At 54.9% G+C, this 19,719-nt stretch overlaps 1 protein-coding gene across 2 annotated transcripts in view; it reads left to right on the forward strand.

The window, feature by feature from the left end:
• Positions 1–3,691: 3,691 nt before the first annotated feature.
• FBLN2 (fibulin 2) overlaps positions 3,692–19,719 on the forward strand; it is a 90,169-nt gene continuing 74,141 nt past the window's right edge. For both annotated transcript variants that reach the window (XM_011983617.1, XM_011983619.1), the window contains exon 1: positions 3,692–3,794. The gene's annotated coding sequence lies outside the window, so the exon portion shown is untranslated. The remainder of the gene's footprint in view (positions 3,795–19,719) is intronic.

The following is a 19,719-nucleotide window of genomic DNA, read 5'->3' on the forward strand; positions in this document are numbered from 1 at the left end:
TGGGCCTGGAGTGTGTAGACTGGTGTGCAGTCCACTCTTGGGAGGAAGGAAGATGGGAGGAGACTTGTGCAGGCCTTGGGCGTCAGGACCATTTAAGCAGGGACTTTCAGGCACTGGAATATGATCTGGAAAGGAGTAGGGGGGTATCAGGGACTCTTGAAGCGCACATCTCCTTGTTCTCTTAGACTCTTCACTCTGGGGAGGGAAAAAACTGGAAGAGGAAGGCCAGAGGGAGGTCCCCCAAGTGGTATTTTTCAAATCTGGCAGCATCTTACAACCTACTGGGGATAACAAAAGAAAAAAAAAAGTACTGATGCCCAACTCCACCCTCTGGAGACTGGGGTTTAATTGTTCTGGGGTAGTGTCTAGACAGTGGTATTTCCAAAAAAAAGAGAGAAATTCCCCAGGTGATTCAAATGCACTGCCAGGTCTGAGAAGCCTTGTTCTAAAGCCTAGGAGCTGGTGTGCTGTCCTAGGTCTTTGTTGGGCAGCAAGATGGCAGGTGGCGCTGTCCCCTGGGGCAGGTGGCCCTCTGTCTAGATATCTTTCCCATTGTGTGGAATTCTCCACCTTGAGGGTCTTGGTGGGCCTGGACACTGACTTTCCTAGTCTGTCTTATAGCTGGGGCCAGATGGGAGACCCACGCTGCCCCTACTGTGTCTGCAGCTGCTGTTAAATGGGAGGCGGGAGAGATGACTAAGCAGGCTCAGGGCTGTACCCACTGCTGGGGAAGGAGAGGCACTGCGACCCTTGGAGGGAGCTGGGGAGAAGTCCTGGCAGGGAGTCCTGGGCCCACCATTCAAGGAGCGGGCAGCCGTCGCGCTATCTGCACCCAGGTGGGCAGTGAGATTTTGGGCCCTGTTGCTGGGTCTTTCTCCCCGAAGCTTGGTTTCCAGAGACCCTGTGATCACAAAAATCCAAACAGCTCAAGTTAGTTTATGTTGTTTGTAATTAACAACAAACATTTAATGGAGGACTTACGATATACCAGACACTGATGTAAGCATCTTCACTTCAAAACAATCCTGTAAGGCAAGCACTACTTTATAGGCTAGGACACGGAAGCCAGAGGGGTGAAGCGACCTGCTGAAGGTCATACAGGGAGAACGTGGATTTAAATCAGAGCCATTGGGTCCCAGAGCCCAGGCTCCTAAACCTATATTATTGCATGGAGTTATTATTATTGTTACTCTCATTTTCCAGATGTCAGAACTGAGGCTCAGAGAGGCGCAGGTGGCCTTCCCAAGGCTACCCAGTGAGGATGCAGATCCAGGAAACTCAGCAAGCCTTCTCTTCCCAATCCAGGCTGCACAGGTGGGACAAGTGAGCCTCATGCCTGCTGGCCCTGGCGCCTCAGTGCCCAGGGAGCTAGTGAGACTGTCACTGATGTAAATAACTTTGCTGCCCACTGTGATCATTCTGTCTAGACCTTATCAGCCTGAAACTTCCTCCAACCATGTCTCAGCCAGGCACTGGGCCCTAAATTCCTGGTGGGTGATGCGTGCTCTGTCTGCGATAACAGCCTTGGAAGGGCTCTGAAGGGACGGCCGCTTTGGCCGCATCTCCGGCTCAGATAACAGGACGGGAGAAGTGTCTCCATTTTATCTTGTGGAAGGCGGGCCAGGCCTTGGGTTCCGTGGGCTGCCGGGTGAGCTGCATCTGGCTCAGTGCCTCTCCTTCCAGGCCTGGGCCCTGTTGTGGGAGGGAGCCTCATTAGCAGTTGCCCAGGGTCTCTCTCACCCCAGGCCACTGCACCTCCTTCCCCTACAGGAGGAAGGATTCAATCTGTCACTTACTCATTAGATATTTACTGAGCACTCCCTTGGGTCAAGTCCAATCCAAAGTACAGATAATCCCTGACTTACGATGGTTCAATTTAGGATTTTTTGAATTTAGGATGTTGAGAAAGTGGTACACACCCAGGAGAAACCCTACTTGGAATCCCCAGGCAATCATTCTGTTTTTCACTTTCTGTACAATATTCGATGAGTTACATGAGATATTCAACACGTCATTATAAAATAGGCTTTGTGTTAGATGATTTTGCCCACCTGTAGGCCAGTAATGGAAGTGTTCTGAGCACATTTAAGGTAGGCTTGGCTGAGCTATGATGTTCTGTAGGTTAGGTGGATGAAATGCATTTTCAACTTACTATATTTTTGATTTATGATGGGTTTACAGGGACATGATCCCATTATAATTGAGGAGCATCTGCACTTTCGGTTTGGCTCATTTCGGTTCATTTGATCTTTCCAATAACATCCTAAGATAGGCTTTGATGACTTTATGTTCATTTTACTGTTGAGGAAATAAAGGCCCAGAGAGGTGAAGTAACTTGCCCAAGATCGCACAGCTGGTGTGTGGTGACTTTCTTAACGACCAGGTGATCCTACCTATAGTCATATATAAATGAATAAGAGAAGTCAGCCAGTGACAAGCACGGCAATGAGAGTGTGGCTGAGTCCCAGGGTGGAGAGTGGTAGTTGCTACCTCTGCTGGGGTCTCAGGGAGGGCTTCTCTGGGGATGGTGGCATTTCAGCTGCAGCTTAATGCAGGGATGAGTCAGCCACTGTGGATCTGGGGAAGAGCATACCAGGCAGAGGGAACAGCAATGGTAAAGGCCCTGAGGGAACAGCAAGCTGCAGAGCTCCAATGGGGAAATGGGCCCAGAGGGAAGGCACCTGCCTGGGGTTAGACACAAGTTGGGGCAGGCCAGGCCCAGGCTGCCAGCTCAGGCTTTGGCCTCTCCATCCACTCCTGGCTCCTCTGTGGGTGGCCCCATCGGAGCCAATGGGCCCTTCCTGGCTCCAAGTCCTCTCTGCTGTGTGGCCCTGGGCAGGCAGCTGCCCTGCCCTGTGCCTTTGTTCTTGGCTGCCTCACCCCTGTCCTGGGCTGCGAGGAGACCTCTGGGGTGGGGGCGGGCACACTCTGGGCCCATGGCTGCTGCTCAGATGTGAGGTGGTGACCGCCAGCCCATGTGTCTCTGGACAGGGATGGGAGGGACTCAGAGAAACAGAGATCAAGAGATAAAGTCAGAGGGAGATGCAGAGACCAAGAGGGACAAACCAAGGGAGACAGAGAGACGACATTAGATCAGAGATGGAGACCCCGAAAAAGACCCAGAAAGGGAGCGAAGTGGGCTGGGGGAAGAGACACCCCGGGGATCACGCAGTGGTCACAGGTATCAGAGCTGTGCAGAGGGAAAGGACAAACCGAGCCTGTCCCAAAGCTGGGGGCTCAGTACCGTCTGCCCAGGGACGTGCAGCAGCAGTGGAGCTGCAGGCAGGCCCTCAGGGTAGGAAGCCAGGCGGGTGGGAGGCAGGGCCTGGTCTCTGGGCAGTTTTGTACCCAGGCCCCTCAGGCCCTCACAATGTGCCCAAGGCTGCTGGGCCCATCTTCCAGGGGTGATCACTGAGGCTCAGGCTGGCTAAGGCGGCCGGACCCCAACCCCTAGCCCTACCCTGTGGGAAGCTGCCAGGTCTGGTACTCAGAGGTTAGGCTGGGCGCAGGGAGGGTGAGGGCTCCGCAGCGAGCGCGCCGGGCGGCCTCTAGGAGTCGGGTCTGCGAGTCCGGAATCTCAGCTAGCGGCGCCGGCCCGGCCCCCTCCCCGGCGGGCGGCCGAGACCCCGCCCCGGAGGCGGAGGCGGAGTCAGTGGAGGGGGCCGGGGACCGGTTGGTCCCGCCCCTCGCGCCTCCGCCCCGCCCCGCGCGCAGACAGTCGGGGGCCGCCCGGGCTCTCGACGCGCCGACGGCCGGGCGGACGGACGGACGGACGCCGAGCGCAGCGCCCCGCGGTGAGTGCACGCGGCCCCTCCCGCCCGGACTCATCCCCGTCGGTCCGCGCCTCGCAGCTCAGGACTCGGGGGTGCTCGGACGCTCCGACGGCTCAGCGGACCCTCGGACGCGCCCAGCGGGCTGCCCGCGCCTCCACCCGCTCCGCCGGTCCGACCGGGTCTCGCTCTCCCGGTCCCAGCGCGGGAACGGCCCGCGAGCGCCGCGACCCAATGTACAGATGCGGGCACAGAGGCCGGTGCGGGGTGGGGGCCGGGGGTCCGAGGGCGGATTCCCCCCACCCCGGGTCCGCAGCTTCCTCTGCTCTGGGTCTCCCTTCTCCCCCAGGGCCAGCTCCCACCAGTCATCCCCTGGTCCCACTGCTCACCCCCACCCGGACTGCAGGACCCCGCCGCCCCTCCGGTTCAGAGAGCTGGGTCAACACCCTCAGGGAAAGAAGACTAGAGTCCCTGGTCTAACACTACCCCCTCCGTCACCTCCAAGTCACACTCACCGCCACACACGCACTCACACCAGCAGAAGTTTCTGCACGCTCTGTGTTGGCGCACCCACCCTCCCTGTCACCCCATCCTCCCTCTCCCAGCCCCATGCTCACCGCCCCCCCCACCCGCCAGCTCCCCCAGGCCAGAATCTCTGACATTCATCTCACGTCTGCTTAGCACACAATGCTGCACACACACGTGCCTTGCACACTGGCACCCCTCCGAGGCATGCCTCTCTTAGCAGGCAGTTGTGTCTCTGATAAACACATGTGCCCTTACTGCCCTCTGACACGCACACACGTCTGCCACACAGGGGTGGCCATCACACGCATATCTCCATCATATGTATCACACATGTGTCTCTCACATGCATGTGCTCCTCAAATACCTGGAATCACAAACACTGGGAGTGCCACACACACTGTGAGTCTCACACATGAGTCACAGACCCCCACGACTTCACAGTCCCAGCCCCCCGGCACTCCATGGGCAGTCCTCCCCTGTCCTGGGGGGTGGGGAGCCGATTTTGAAGGAGGGAGGTGGTTGCTTCTGGTGGAGGCTGCTTATCATGGGACCTGGCTGTGGGGATCATGGGGGTGGCTCAGCCTCAGGCTGGGCCTGACTCCTCACCTCCCTGCGTCCTCTCTCCCTTCCCCTGCTCCAGTCTCCCAAATACGGGTGCTCTCCCTCCCTTTTTTGCTGCCACAAGGAGTTGCCCATATCAGCTTTGCAGTGATCACTTGGGCCAGTCCCAAGCTGGCCTGAGCCAGCAGGCATCCCCTGACAGGCCAAAAAGAGAAAAAGGGAAGTGGATGGTTTGGATGCTTGTGTCTACCCTGATGCCCCTGAGGTGTTGGTCTGGGCCCTCCCAGAGGGAGCCCTGATGAATTGGGTGGCAGCTGAGAAGTGTTCCCTCGGCCTGGCATGGATTGGGAGCTGGTGTGTGTTTGTGGCTGATAGGGGCTCTGGGCCTTAACTTCCCCATATGCAAAATGGGGTGAAGACTCCCCAGCAGGAGGAAGAGAGTGAGGGAGCTACTCCCCTGGGGTGCACCCTTGACTTCCCGCCCTCCCCTCCTGCAGCTGAGCTGTGTGATGGGGGTGAGCAGGGGATGAAGTCAAAGAATCTTATTCCGGAGGCACAAACCTGCCAACCCCGGCTGTGGCTGGGCCTGCATGTTTTGTTTGGCTCTCACCATGTTATTATTATTTTAAAAAATTAATTAGCTGCCAGCATTTACAAATTGGCAGTTTTCACGTAAAAGTCCGGATTTCCGTCTTCTCTTGGAAAAATCACGAGGTCTGGTAGTTCAGGACCTGCATCCCCTGGCTGGTGCTGCCCGCTCCTAGCTCAGGGGATGGGGCAGGGGCGCTGTTAGGTCCCCATCCCCACCTGGCCCTCTTACACCTTCTCAGTTCCTGCCTGGCCTGTGTGGCCTTTGTGCGGCTGTGACTGCTGCATGCATTGGGCTGATTTTGCTTCATTGCCCGCCTCAAGCATAGACCCAGGCTGGTCCTCCATGCATGGGTGGGGAAGCCCTGGGCAGGCCTCCTACCCTTCAAGGCCTTAGTCATTGGAGCAATGAGTGGCGCCCAGGGCCCTGGGCCACAGGGTATCTTTGTGATGGTGGCAGACACTTCCTGCTAGGCTGTGGGGGACAGTGGTTTGGGGACCCCATGAAGCAAGAGCTCATGCCAGACAGCATTCTCCGAAGCACACTTTGTTCATCGCTTTTCTTCCCAGAGCCTGCCACCCCTCCTGCAGGGTGGAACTCTTGCCCCTATTTAAGAGATGGGGAGGGGGAGGCTGAGAAAGGGCTGAGAAAGCAGGCAAAGGGGAGAGCTGGGGATCAGCCCAGGATCTTCTCCCTCCAAAGCAAAGCTCTTTGCCCCTCTCAGTGAGCCACTAGTGAGTGGGAGGACTTGGTCTCCTTGGCCCTGGCGGGAGTGCCCTTAGCCCATCCACACCTGACATGAAATAGGTGCTTCATAAATGCTTGGGGCCTGCTGATGGTAAGTGAAACTGTGTTCTCTGCAGCAAATTTGGGCCTAAGGTGATTCCACAGCCACTTACATCACCTTTGACACTTTTCATCTGCTGTAAAACCTGGCCCAGGATTCCTACTTGGGTCTTGATGATCACATTCACCGTGACCCTATCACCACCAGGTGGAGGCCACTGAGTCCTGGGTGAGTCCAGGAGGTCCTGGGACCATCACAGTGTGTCCTGTTGGACACCACGTGCAGTGTTTGCTTTGCATTTAGGAGCTGTGGGTGTGAGCATCTTTTCCTTAAACCCCTGGTTGGCCTAGGCACATGAGATCCCACATGGGACTGAGGGACTCAGGGCCAGTGTTAGGTAGGGGCAGCTCCCCCTCCCAGGTCATGTTCCCCTGGGTGGCTGAGTGGGCGGCATCGTGTGGGGCAGTTGCTGTATTGTTCTATCCCAATTCCTGTGGCCCTCTGCTCTCTGCCTGCCATCTGTACATGGCTGAATTCATGTAAACTAAAGGCCTCCTTATGTGTGGCCTCCTGGAAGTTTGCTGCCTGAATGAAGACCAGGCCTGTGTGCGGCACGTGGAACTTGAGGTGGGGGAAGCAGCCCTGGCTTCTTCCTTGTATCTCCTGGAGAGGCTGACCCTAGCTTTTTTATTTCCGTCCTGCTGGGGGAGAGGTGCTGGGCCTGGACGTGCCAGGTGACATGGAGGGCCTGGGGCCAAGGCTGGTCTGTGTGTGACTGCGGTGTGCTCCTGGGTCTGGTCCTCCCTCTGCTGGGCCTCAGTCTTGCATTCTGTAAAGTGGATGCTTCTGATGGTTTTCAGTGCTCAGGGTCTTGCTGTGGGGTGGTGGGGAGTGGGATTCTGGGACTGCTCTGCAGGAGGCAGTTGGGTGTGGGCCACCTCTCTGGCTTCCTGAACTCCCCCATCTGAAAGCCGTTCCCTGAGATACAGTTCCAACCTGGGACAGGCTTCTGGGCACTGTGTTCTCCCTGGCTCTTTGTGAGGCAGGAGCTGCAGCTGGGGGCCTGGCTCTCCTGGGCTAAATGGGGAGTCACTTGCCCATTCTGGGCCAGGCACGGTCTGGATAGGGGGCTCACAGAGGACAATGCAGACACTGTCATTGCTCCCATGCAGTTTATATTCTAGTTGGAGGGGTGAAGTGGGGTGAGTCGAACGATTGGAGCTGTATTTAGACGCTGTCAAGGAGGCCTGCTGGGAAGCAGCATCTAGGTGGGCAGGGAGGGCGCATTTGAGGAGGGGATTTCTGAGCTGAGCAAGGGGGGAAAGAGAGGGCAGCTTGTGCAAAAGACCTGAGGTGGAGCCTGCTTGGCATGCTAGGGACAAAGAAAGAGGAGGCTAGAGTGGGTGATGGAGGGGAGAATGGGGCAGAGGAGGCAGACAGGGAGTTGGAAAGCTACTGGAAAGTTTTGAGCCGGGGTGCGATGAGGTCTGATTTTCATTCTAAGACCCCTTCCCTAGCTGTGAGGTCGAGAGGCTTTGTGCCTCCGTGGAGAGATGTTGGCAGGACTGCTAGGCTGCCTGCTCCCCTGCACCAGGCCGTGTGCTGGGGACAGGCCTCACTTTGAGAAGCTACAGGTAGGTGGGGGAGGTCAGCCTGTCCATAGGTGCTGAGGTACGGGGTGATGCATGCTGCTTCAACAGATGATGGCTCATCCTCACAGGGAGTATTATACAGCTGCAAAAAATGACTATGCTCTCGATGGAAAGGTCTTCAAGATCTGTTATGAGAAGAAAGCAAGGTGTTGACTGGTGTGTAAAGTGTGCCACCTCTTGTGTAAAATTGGGATATAAATTCACATCCACTTGTATGTGCATCAGCAAATCAGGAGCTAGTTTCAGTAGTTACCTGCTGTCACCTGGGGTTGGGGGGACAAGGGTGAAAGGGGAGGTGAGACTTCCCACGTCATGACCTGTTATATTTTCTGGTTTTTGGGCTGTGTCACTGTGTCGCCTGTTCACATTACATGAAATTAAAAAGTAGTTGGTGGTTGAATGTTCATTCGTGAGTTTTAAGTGAAAATGTTTAAGATGGTTTTAAATTCCTTGTGTTACTGACCTTGCTGAACAGACTTCTTCCTGGTGTGATATATGAAAGTTTCCATTGTGATCAAAATTATATGTTACCAAAGTCACTTTTTGCAGTTTGGCCAGTGGACAAAAGAGAAAACCCCAGCCATTCTCCCTCCCGCCTTGCCTTCACCTCTCTTCCTGTGGGTGTTCCCTTCTGTGGAGACTGCAGGCTCTTTCTGCGGGGGCATCACTGCATTTAACATTCTGTCCGAGCCTGTTTTCTCAGTCTGCCCCACTGCCCCAGGGTTTGGTGACAGGTTTGGGCCCCAGGGGGTGGGGAGCAGGCCCAGCTCCTGGTCAGGGAGCAGCCAGGTGCAGGGAAGTCCCTTTTTGGCATTCTGCAAGGTTCCAGTCCAGCTCTGCTACTCACATACTGTGTTCCCTTGGGGCCAGTGTGTCACATCTCAGGTCTCAGGTTCCTCCTCTGTGAAGTGGGTGTCAAACTCCCTAGCTCTCAGGGTGGTTGGAAAAAGGAAAAGAGGAAGTGAGGCTGGGTCTGGTGGCTCACGTCTGCAATCCTAGCCCTTTGGGAGGCCAATGCAGGAGGATCACTTGAGGCCAGGAGTTCAAGATCAGCCTGAGCAACAAAGTGAGACCTCATCTCTACAAAAAATATAAAATTAGCTGGGTGGTATGCGCTTGTAGTCCCAATTACTTGGGAGGCTGAGGCGGGAGGACCACTTGAGCCCAGGAGTTTGAGGCTGCAGTGAGCTGTGACCATGCCACTGCACTCCAGCCTGAGAGAAGGGACGAGGTCCTGTCTTTAAAAAAAAAAAAGGAGGGGTCGGGCCTGGTGGCTCACGCCTGTAATCCCAGCACTTTGGGAGACCGAGGCGGGCAGATCTCAAGATCAAGAGATGGAGACCATCCTGGCCAACATGGTGAAACCCCATCTCTACTAAAAATACAAAAATTAGCTGGGTGTGGTGGTGCACACCTGTAGTCCTAGCTACTTGAGAGACTGAGGCAGGAGAATCACTTGAACCCAGGAGGTGGAGGTTGCAGTGAGCCGAGATGATGCCACTGCACTCCAGCCTGGCGACAGAGCAAGACTCCGTCTCAAAAAACAAACAAACAAACAAACAAAAAAACAAGGAGGAAATGAGAGCACACGTTCCTTTATTCTGTAGGTGTTTATTGACCACCTGCTGGGTGCTGGGGACTGTTCTGAGTGCTGGGGGTAAAGCAGTGACCAAGACAATGTCCTCTACCCCCACAGAGCTGGCTCCCACAGGGAGACTCAGATGGGAAACACACTGATTCACACTGTAGTGTCCTTGCTGACCCTGTGTGCGAGGAGGGGTGGAGACGCTGGTCCAGGACAGGGACTGGAATTGGGGCTGTTTTAGGTAAAGTGTCAATGGGGGTCAGGACCCAGCCCTGGATGTTGCTGAGGGGAGGGACATTAGGACTGAGGATATAGCAGGTGCAGGTGATTGGGTGTGATGAGGAACTGCTGGTGGATTCTGGTTTGGGGAGGGGTGGGGTCTAATTGAGATCCTAAAGGTCCCTTCCCCTGCACTGCTGCTGGCAGGGAGCAGGCTGGAGGGCAGCTGTGGGGATCCATGCAACAATGTCCAGGTGAGCGAAGTTGGGGCTTGAATTAGGGCGGTGGCAGCATTGGAGGTGAGACGTAGTCAGAGTTGGACTGACTTTGCAGGTGGGGCTGCCAGATTTCTTGATGGATTGAAAGTGGAGTGAGTGAAAGGGGAGGCCAGGGTGAGGCCGGCCGTCCTGCCCCATGGTGGACACAAACACCATGCATGGCTTCTGGTCCTTAGCAGCCCTCTGTCATCCAGTTTCCTTCCCTAGATCCCTGAGTGTGGGTGGTGCAGGTGTCCCTGTGGTTGCAGGCAGCTCTGCCTCCAGGGCTCCTTCTGAATGCTGGGGCTGCAGAGGTCTACCCTCCCAATAGACCAGACAGAGGGGCTGCTCCTGTATGCTATAGGGGCAGAGGGGACCACCGGGCTGTGCCTCCAGCCAGGCATTATGGGGTGGTGGGGAGCAGTGGGTTTGTGACTTCACCTCGGGAGGGCCAGGAGCCTGACTGGGTGTTGTGTGGGGAGGGAGAAAGCCAGGGAGGGGCTCCGTGGAGTTGGTGTTCCTGCTTTAGCATCTCTATGAAACCCTTTGCCAGGGAGTGTGCCCCGGGCCTTGGAGTCTCTTCATCACCCCACAGTGCTGGCAGTAGCCTCTGGTGTGGGCCAATGCTGTGCAGGGGCTGGTGCACAGAGGAGTGGAACACAGGGCCCCTTCTAAGGTCATCCCCAGGGGCACCTGCATGGGTTGTTCTGAAATGCTTTGTCGGGACCATCCTGGAGGAGAATGCTGAAGCCGTGGGAGCTGGGGAGGCATCTAGCTGAGCCTGGGTGGTCAGGGAGGGCTTCCTGGAGAAGGTGGTGCAGGCACTGTGATATGAAGGTAGAAGGGTGAGGGGCACCTGGGGACAGGAGAAAGCCTAGCTTCTTTCAGAATGGGGGCTTGGAGGAAGAGTGGAAAGTAAGGCTGGCGAGGCAGACTAGACCCTGAAAACAGGCCCTCCAGTCCTGGTCTGCAACAGGTGGCCTCAGGGCGTTCCGTGCAGAGGAGGCGCAGCCAGTCCGTGAGGTTGAAGGGTCCCTCTGCAGCCCAGGTGTAGGGGTGGGTCTGGAGACGGCAAGGCGGCAGGTGGGAGGCCTGTGAGAGTGACCGGGCCGGGAAGCTGAGGCTCAGAGGGGGGCGTGCTTGCCTGCAGTTGCATAGCGACTGAGGAGGAAGAGCTGGGACGGGAGCCAGCTCCGTCCACCTCCGGGTCCTGCCTGGCGAGCTGCCCTCGCATACGGGGCACCGCTGCACGCCCACACCACACAGTCGCCTCCTCCGAGCACGTCCTTTCCCAGGGCCCCTCGTGGGTCAGCCGTGCGTCATTTTGTGCCATTGTCTTCAGTTATTGGAATTTGGAAACGTTGCAGAAATGCCTCTCTCTCCTCATATATGGAGATTGTTGCAAAGCAAGTGCTGGTTTGGGGAAAGGTTATTTCCTTCCTCCAGGGCGGGGAGCCCGGCTTTCCTGAGAGGGGCTGTGTTGTAGGTGGCCAGTGCGTCCCGCCCAGGTCTGTGTGCTGGTAAGGAAGTGGTGCCACCCACCTGTGCCAGGCCAGGGATGTGGGGGGCAGCACCCACGTGCTCAGACAGACCCTGCCAGTCCCAGGCCTCACACCTTGTCGGGTCTCTGGTTGCTCTTCTGTGAATCGGGGGCACCCCCGGGCTCTGCTGACATTGTTGCCCAGGAAGAGCCTGAAACGGGAGGAGGTCTCTGAAGTGTGATGAGGCCCAGCTGGGTGCATGGGGAGCTCTGTGGGCGTTGAGCGCTGCCTGGGCCTGAGCCCCCGGAGCCTGCGTCATGAGGGGTTTGTCTCCCAGCCTCAGCTTCTCCATCCAGAAAATGGGCCTGGTGGTAGGGGCTCCCAGTAGGGTTGGTGTGAAGGCTGAAGGATGAATGGAGAGCCCCAGGCCCGCTTTGGGGAGGCAGACAGCGCTGCTGGCCGTAGCTGGTTCTTGAGTGTGGCTGAGTGCAGCCACCCATGTCTCCTGTGGCTTCTGTCTTCTGGCCACGGAGACACCATCATCTGGGTTGGGGCCAGCCCTTGGGCTTATGATCGGGATACCCCAGTGCTTGATAAGCCTTCCAGAGTTCTTCCCTTCTTAGCCTGGGACCCCCATCCTGGCCTTGAATTCCCAGCCCCGACCTTGGTCCTGAGTTGAGCTTTTAGATGATCTAGAAAGTTCTGTTCTTAGAGTCTCCTCAAAATGAAAACACATTGTCAAAAAACATTGATGAGCACACATGCGCATGCCCGCACACACATGTTCTCTCTCTCTGTCTCTTGTCTGTCTCTGAAGATCCTGCTCATCACTGTATTTTCTTAGATAACTTCCCTAGCCCTTGGAGCGGAGACACTCACTGTCCTCGTAGTGGTTGGTGTTGGCTAAGCATCTCAGTGTCCTCCCTCATCTCTGTTCCCCTGCATGGCTGTGGAAACAAATTTCACCTCTTTGGCCCATGGGCATCCCAGGGGCCCTGACGGCTGTTGTCTGATAATGGGGCTGGTGGAGGCAGAGAGCTTATATGGGGACCTGTGCACCTTCTTGGGGGAATAAGCCAGAGGGTGTCAGCTTCCTTTCTGACAGAGTGAGGATGAGCTTCACCACCGTATTTTCGGCTGCATCCTCCTACCTCCTCTCATTGACATCATACTTAATAACTTAATGTTATTTTAAAAAAATCCCTTCTCCATTTTGCTTGTACTTACTTTTTTTTTTCTTTTTTTAAGACTGAATCTCACTCTGTCGCCCAGGCTGGAGTGCAGTGGTGCGATTCCGGCTCACCGCAACCTCTGCCTCCCAGGTTCCAGTGATTTTCCTGCTTCAGCCTCCCGAGTAGCTGGGACTGCAGGTGCACGCCACCACACCTGGTTAATTTTGTATTTTTAGTAGAGACGGGGTTTCACCATGTTGGCCAGGCTGGTCTCAAACTCCTGACCTCAGGTGATCCACCTGTCTTGCCCTCCCAAAGTGCTGGGATTACAGGCGTGAGCCACCGTGCCTGGCTGCTTATACTTGCTTTTAAAGGAAACCTTTGATCAGAACTGTAGATAGAAATCAGGATCACTTGCCCTAAACCAGCAATACCCATAAAAATAAATATAGCACTAAAAATACAGTGCTTAACATCCTAGCCACCTTGTATTCCCTGCCACAGTCTTGAGCCCGAGTGAGTGTTGCCTGGTTTTTATTTATTTATTTTTATTTTTATTTAATTAATTTATCTTTTTGAGACGGAGTCTCGCTCTGTCTCCCAGACTAGAGTGCAGTGGCACAATCTCGGCTCACTGCAAGCTCCGCCTCCTGGGTTCACGCCATTCTCCTGCCTCAGCCTCCCGAGTGGCTGGGACTACAGGTGCCCGCCACCACGCCCGGCTAATTTTTTGTATTTTTAGTAGAGACGGGGTTTCACTGTGTTAGCCAGAATGGTCTCGATCTCTTGGCCTCGTGATCCACCCACCTCGGCCTCCCGAAGTGCTGGGATTACAGGTGTGAGCCACCGTGCCCAGCGCCCTGGTTGTTAAAAAGAACGGTTGGCAAGTGGCTGAGAGGTATGGGAGGCACACCCATTCTGCCCAGAGACAGTCTCTGATAGTGGGATTGGTTCAGAGGGAGTTGCGGGGACATTTCCTCACCACAGGACCACCGAGCCTTGGTGCTTGTCCCTGAAATCAGCTGTCCCTGCACAGTCATCTCTAGCCCTACTGGGAAAGGCCCCTGTGGCTGGGCATGGCATACCTCACATCTCCTGGGGCTGCCTTGGTGTGTTTCGTGCTGGGCTGGGGTCAATGGAGGAGGCCCCAGGCCTCTAGCAGGAATGTCTTCTCTGAGACCAAGTCTCTGGCTCTCAGGGAGTGGCCATGTCCTCTGTGTCTCCAGCTCCATGCCCTAAGACTGTCCTAGTGGGTTCCGGCTGCTGCAACAAACGTCACAGATGAGTCGGGGAGGGGATTGAAGATGGACATTTATTTCTCAGTTGTGGAGGCCGGAAGTCTAAGCCCTAGATTTCATTCCTGGTGAGAGTTTTCTTCCCGGTGTGTACATGGCTGCCTTCTTGCTGTGTCCTCATGTGGTGGGGGGCGGGGAGTGGTGGAGGGAAAGAGAGAGAGAGAAGGAAAGAGAAGGAGGGAGGGAGGGAGAGCGAGTGAGCCCTGGTCTTTCTTCCTGTAAGGACACTAATCCACACATGGGGGCTCCACCCATGTGACCTCATCTAAATCTCCTAATGGGGGGCCCCACCTCCTGATACCATCCCACCGGGGTCAGGGCTTTCACATAGGAGTGTGGGGAGGACACAGATGTTCAGCCTGTAACAGACTGGTTTAATGAACTGCCGAGGATGGAAACGCTGTAACACCAGCTGCTGGTCCCTGAATGGTCACCCTGTGACCCCAAGGCAGGGTGTGGTGGGGTAGCCGTGGCTTCCCGTACATGGGATGGGAGGAGTGACCCCTCCTTGGCCCCAGACGTTGGAGTTCCCAGGGGCTGGTTGGGCATCAGCACATGACACGGTAGCCCACCTGTGACCTGGGCTTGGTCCCCCACAGTGACTTCAGAAGTTGGCTTGCCCATTGCTGGAAGCAGGGGCCCCTTTGCATAGGCTTCTCTGTGTCTGAGGCTACTCAAGAGACGTAGGGGCCCCACTTCATCCTCATGGAAGGACTAGTGATCTGTCAGCCCTGGGTCAAGCTGCAGCCACCAGGACTCCCTCACGTCCCATCCTTCTTTCGTCTCTGCCTTTCTCTGTGAGCCTGCCTGATTCTCTCGAAATGATGCCCACCACATGGCAGGAAATATGCCCACCTTCAGAACTTGCTGTTTCTTTCCCTGCAGGTGGTCTGTGTTTTCTTTTATTTCCACTTCAAGAGCTCAGGGAGGGACCGGGCACGGTGGCTCAAGCCTGTAATCCCAGCACTTTGGGAGGCTGAGACGGGCGGATCACGAAGTCAGGAGATTGAGACCATCCTGGCTAACACGGCGAAACCCCGTCTCTACTAAAAAATACAAAAAAAATACTAGCCGGGCGAGGTGGCGGGCGCCTGTAGTCCCAGCTACTCGGGAGGCTGAGGCAGGAGAATGGCATAAAGCTGGGAGGCGGAGCTTGCAGTGAGCTGAGATCCGGCCACTGTGACCAGCCCAGCCTGGGAAGAACGTCTGCCCTGGGCCAGTCAGCTGTGGCTGGGGAGGGTCAGGGGTCATGCGTTGATGTGGCCCCAGGGGCATGTCTGGAGCCATTCCCTGAGCCTGGGGACTGAGCGAGGCAGCCTGCTGCCCTAGGAGGGCTCTAGTCTACTGCAGATATACAGTTTCATAACCCCAGCAACTCAGACATTTTGGGGTTAAGTCAGCCATGAATACAAGAAAGTGTTTCTTCTTTCTTTGTTGTCACAATGTCAGGATAATTTTGGTTACAGGTGATAGAAAGTACAATTTCAGCAAAAAAGTCACGGAACTAAAAAAGTACAGGATGTAGCTTCAGGCATGGCTATATCCAGGGCCTCTGCAGACGCCATCAGGACTGGGTCTCCGTCTCTTGCTCTGCTGTTCTCTGTGTTCCATACTCCCAGGCAGGCTCTGCCATGTGGGGTTAGGTGCCCCAGCAGCTCCAGGCTCAGAAGCTCTGGAGCAAGGCAGCCCCCTCCCAGGAGCATCAGCGTGGGCCGTGTGACTGGGTTGTGTGACTGTTCTGACCTGTCACCGTGGATGGGGCAGGGAGACCTCTCATTGGCCATCCAGCAGTCCGCCTAGCCTGAAGTGTGAGAGGGGGTTCCCCAGAGGAAAAAGATGTGATGAGACCCATTGTGCAGATGAAAGCATTGCTGCTCAGAGGGTCACATGCTCCGAGGTGCCCAGCAACCTAGTGGCAGGGCTGGGTTCAAATTTGAGCTCCAATCTCTGGGAGTCCAGAGCGTGGTCCTGCTGGCTGTCTCTCTTGGCTTTGGCAGCAGGGGCTGACTGCCTTGGAGGCCTCCAAGGCTCTTGAGCCTGACGGTTATACCACAGACTGGGCCAGACACCGCTGTTGGTTACATACCGGCCGCCTCACTGGCAGCCCTGAGAAATTCCTAAATTTCAGGGCCGTGCAACTAAATTGGGCACAGCAAAGGCCTGAGGGAGTCACAGAGGAGACTGGGCTGCCCGCTCCCCTGGCTGCTGCCTCTTTCCAGATGCTGTGGTGACCGAGGGAGCCTGGGTCTTCCGTAGGCCGGCCCCGCCTGCCTGTCTGCATAGGCTGTCTCTCTCTGGCTGTCTGCTTGACTTTCGGTCTGTGCTTCTCTCCATCTCTCTGTCTTGCTCTCTTTCTGTCTCCCTGATGGATCTCTTTCCTTGTCTCTGTCAGTCTCTGTGTCTCTTTCTGCCTGTCTCTTGCTGGCCCCACTCCCCCTACCTGGCCACCCAAGTCTAGGATCTCTGCCCTTTGTGAGACTAAAAGGCAGACGCAGGAGTGAAAGTGCTTCTGTATGGAAGGTGGACACGCACCTTGGTAGTTTAAGTCACTTAGCCAGTGACTAGCCAGGTGACTTCAGGGAAGCCTTTTCTGTTTCTGAAGGCCCTTCTGGGATAAATGTTTGTGATACCACATTCATAACTCATGCCATCCTCTGTGCCAGCCCTGTGCTAGGGCCATACGGATTAATTAATCTACCCCTCTCCACTTACCCACCCATCCATATACCCACACACCCATCCGTTCACTCACCCACCCATCCACCCACCCACCCACCCACCCACTTTTTTAGCCATCCATCCATCCACCCACCCATCCATCTACCTACATACCCCACCCTCGGGGCTTGGCCTTAAAGCATGGGGTGGGATTTGGGTGTTCAGGGTTCTAGGAGAGTTTCAGGAGAGAGGGCATCGCAGGTTGAGCTAATGATAAGAGAAAGATGGGGGGTTGGGAGCCAGAGAGCGTTTTCCAGTTTAGCAGGGGTTGGGTGTGTGGAAGACAACAGAGGGGAATGGGTTAGGAAAGCTAGGTGGGGTTAGATGGTGAAGGGCTTTGAATGTCTCCGTTAGGAGCTTCTTCTTTATCTTTGGGCCACAGATCTTCAGCCAGGGGTCTGTGAGTGGACTCCAGGGAGTCTATGAAACTCCCTCACACAGCAGTTTTAGGTATGTGCCCATGTGTCTATTAAGGCCTTTTGTTGCAAGGGACAGAAAACCTGGTCCAAGTTAGCTTAATCAAAAGGAGTTCATATCATTGTGAAGTTCGGCTTTTCAGTTAGCTTCAGGCACAGCTGGATCCAGGTGCCGGGCAGCGATCCCTATAACCCTGTTTCTCTTTGTTGGATTTCTTGGCTTTTATGTGTTTTATGAGCAGGTGCCAGCCTCTGACGGTCTCCACTTGATGACAAGATGGCTTCAGGTACCCTTGATGTTAAATCTTCTTTAGTCTAATACAGTAGGAAAGAGAGAAGCCATTTGCCCAGTGTTTCACCTGAGGTGGGTCTTATAGGCTGTAATTGTGCTGGTGTCCATCTCTGAGTCAGGCACTGTTGCGAGGGGGAATGGGAAGTGCTGATTGGAGCTCCAGCAGGGTGATGGGGGCACAGAATGAAATCTAGGGGCTGTTCTTGGAAAGAGGCTGAATATGTGCCAGGTGGTCAGAAACCACCCGGCGTCGCTGCAGAGCTTGGTTCATTATGGGCCTTTTTTTGGTGGAGCTGGGTATGTGTTATCCATAGCTTTTTTCACTTTCTCCGGGGGGCCAGAGCTGATAGAGAACCATTCAGGGTTTGGAGCAGGGATGAGAGGTGATGAGCGGTCCCTGGAGGCAGGATCTCAGTCCAGGGGCAGACCACGTGGAGGATGCCTGGGGATCTTAGGACTCCCCCACCCCAGGGGGGGCAAGGGTGTGCCTCCTTTTAGGGTCGGGTGTGGAGCGCCAGGTGGGGAGGGCGGTGAGCTCAGCCTTGGCCGTGGGCAGCCTCATTTCTCATCGCTCCCACCCTGGGAGCGTTTCCTCTTTGCAGAGGAGTAACTTGTGGGGAAGGAAAATACCAGCTCTCTTCAATGCCAAAAGCAACATTTTCTTTTCTCAAAGGTTGATTAAAAGTCACGGACATTAATCTTTGTAATTTTTCACCTGCTTATGTTGGTAATGAGATTAGTGATTGTGTATGTAGGGTCAGCTCTTACCTAAAATTGAAGGAGCTTTTTATTCATTTCTTGTTTTTTCTTGTTTTAGGGAGGAGAGGGAAGGGAGGAGAGAAAACCCTGGCTGTTCCACTTGAAGGATTATTTTTCCCAGGGTTCTCATGAGCTCACCCTGTTGAAGGAAGGCCCCAGTAACCAGTGAGCGTGTGAGGAGCACGGGACACCTGGCACCCTAAGCCCCACCTGCGGCCCACGGCTTGGTCTGTACTTCACATGCAGGGCTTGCCCTGGACCTGCCGTCTCCCTCCTCCTCCTTGGGGGTCTCACACTACCCATCCAGCCTCACCTGCTCAACAGAAAGGACCACAGACCTCTCCTCATCCTCCTGGCCCGGTAGCCCTTTCCTCGCAGCCAAGCTTCTGGTCTTTTTGTACATCATGCTATTATTAAGACATTTGCCCATGAGGAAATGAAGGCAACTGTAGTTTTCAAGATTGAAGCCAACTTGATTACTTTGCTTTGATAATTTGTGAATTTCAAATCACTCCCCTTCTTTCCGTTTCTCCTGCCAATACCTTCTCTGGCTTTTGTTTCCTTTTTCTGGATTACTGCAATGGTACTTTTTAATTTTTTTAAAAAAATCTCTCTATCTTTTAGTTATGGGGTTTTGCTCTGTCACCCAGACTGGAGTGCAGTGGTGTGATTATAGCTCAATGCAGCCTCCAACTCCTGGGCTCAAGTAATCCTCCCACCTCAGCCTCCCAGCTAGCTAGATACAAAGTTTCTTTAAAGGGGAAGAAAACACACACATACAAAAGAGTACCTAAAAGTCGGTGTAGGGTGGTAGAGGAAATTCTTGGATAACCACCACCTGGGCAAAGCAAGAGGACACTGCCTGCCCCCATAGGTCCTCCGATTTCCCTTACTGGCCGCTAGACTTTGAGGGTGACAACTCCTGCTTGACTTTCTAGTTCTGGTTCCTACATTTGCAGTCCCTGAATGATATAGCTAAGATTTTACCAGGTTTTGTACTTTATATGACTGGAATCTGTCTCAGATTTCTCAAAAGGGGTGTCTACAGTTTGTTCTTCAATTCCCAGTGTGCTGTGACCTAGTGGTGGCCCTGCCACTCTGTTGGGATAACATCCACTAAATGTACCAGATGTTTTGCCGAGGTCCCTGGGCCCTGGATGCAGTGACTGACTGAATGCCCCCTCCTTGGCGTCTCTTCTTCCTTGATGTGCATGTCCCCCTCCCTAACCTCTATCATTTTTCTTTGTGCTGCTCGCTTGCCAGCGACCACTCTCTTCCTTGTTCGCTGCGTGCCGGCTGCAGTGTGTCAGGCTGGCTCCCGCCTCAGGGCATTTGCACATACTGTTAGTGCTGCTTGGGATACCATTCCCCAGATCTTTGCATGGCCACCACATTTTTACATGATACCACCAAGTAGGTGTTGGCTGAAATGTTGCCTCCGAGGCCTCCTCGTTTGACCATTATTGCCAAAGGAGCATGCAGTCTGTCTCTGTCGCAACGACCTCATTTCTTCCCCCGATCAGAATGTTGGCTGCATGCGGGTAGGACTTTCTCTCGTCTTGTTCACTGCCATATCCCAGCATCTGCAGTGGGCTGGCCGATAGCAACTGTTTGATGAATAGCTGCAAACTAAAGGAC

Source organism: Mandrillus leucophaeus, unplaced genomic scaffold (genome assembly GCF_000951045.1).
Source record: "Mandrillus leucophaeus isolate KB7577 unplaced genomic scaffold, Mleu.le_1.0 Scaffold252, whole genome shotgun sequence".
Classification (NCBI taxonomy): domain Eukaryota; kingdom Metazoa; phylum Chordata; class Mammalia; order Primates; family Cercopithecidae; genus Mandrillus; species Mandrillus leucophaeus.